The sequence below is a fragment of the Rhinopithecus bieti genome, unplaced genomic scaffold (genome assembly GCF_001698545.2).
Source record: "Rhinopithecus bieti isolate Rb0 unplaced genomic scaffold, ASM169854v2 scaffold_9909, whole genome shotgun sequence".
Classification (NCBI taxonomy): domain Eukaryota; kingdom Metazoa; phylum Chordata; class Mammalia; order Primates; family Cercopithecidae; genus Rhinopithecus; species Rhinopithecus bieti.
Window position 1 is genome coordinate 1 of NW_016806164.1, and position 1,454 is coordinate 1,454.

A 1,454-nucleotide genomic window follows, 5' to 3' on the forward strand; every position below is an offset into this window, starting at 1 on the left:
TGCGAGTCACAAATACTGACTAGTTTATTTAAACTTTTAATTTTGAAATAATTATAGATTCACAGGAAGTTGCATAACTATAGTACAAAATCAAAACCAGGAAATGGCCATTGGTACAATCCACAGAACTTATTCAGATTTTGCCAGTTTTACAGGAGCTCATTTCTGTGTGTGTGTGTGTCCCTATGCAATTTTATCACATGTAGATTGCACCACATCAAGGTGCTTAACTCTATCACCACCACAAGGCTCCCTTGGGCTGTCCCTTCATAGCCACATCCACTCCCCTCCCCTTCCCCTACCCCTAATCCCAGGCCACACTAAACTGTTCTCCATCTCTAGAATTATGTTATTCAATGAATGTGATATAAATGGAATCATGTGACATGTACCCTTTTGAGGTTGTTTTTTTTTCCACTCAACATAATTCCCTGGGGATCTGTCCATGTTATTGTTTGTATCAATGGCTCATTTCTTTTCACTGCTGAGTAGTATTCCATGGTATGGCTGTATCAAAGTTTGGTTAACCATTCATCCATTGAGCAACATTTGGATAGTTTCTAGGCTTTGGCTATCACAAAGCTGCTGTGAGCTTTTGTGTAGAAGCTTCTGTGTAAAATAAGCTTTCATTTCTCCGGTATAAATGGCCAAAATGAAAGTGCTGGGTTGTATGGTAAATCCATTTTCAGTTTTAAAAGGAACTGCCATGGCTCATGCTTGTAATCCTAGCACTTTGGGAGGAGGATGGCTTTAGGCCAGGACTTCAAGAGCAGCCTGGGCAACACAGCAGTAGATAGATAGATAGATAGATAGATAGATAGATAGATACATAAATAGGCCTGGCACAGTGGCTCATGCCTGTAATCCCAGCACTTCTGGAGGCTGAGGCAGACAGACCACTTGAGGTCGGGAGTTCGAGACTAGCCTGGCCAACATGGTGAAACCCTGCCTCTATTAAAATACAAAATTAGCCAGGTGTGGTAGCACACGCCTGTAATTCCAGTTACTAGGGAGGCTGAGGCAGGAGAATTGCTTGAACCTGGGAGGCAGAGGTTGCAGTGAACCAAGATCATGCCGCTGCACTCCAGCCTGGGCGGCAGAGTGAGACTCCATCTCAAAATAAATAAATAAATAAATAAATAAACAAACAAACAAACAAATAAACTGCCAAACCATTTCCAGAATGGCTGTACCATTTTACGTTCCCACCAGCAATCTACAAGTGATCCAGTTTCTCTGCGTCTCCAGCATTTGATGTCACTATTTCTTATTTTTGCCATTCTGATAGGTGTGTGGTGATATCTCATTGTGGTTTTAATTTGCATTTCCCTGATGACTAATGACAGTGAGCATAATTGCCATCTGTATATCCTCTTCAGGGAAATATCTGTTCATGTCTTTTTGCCCTTTTTCTAACTGGATTGTTTATTACTAATAAGTTTTTTTTTTTTTTT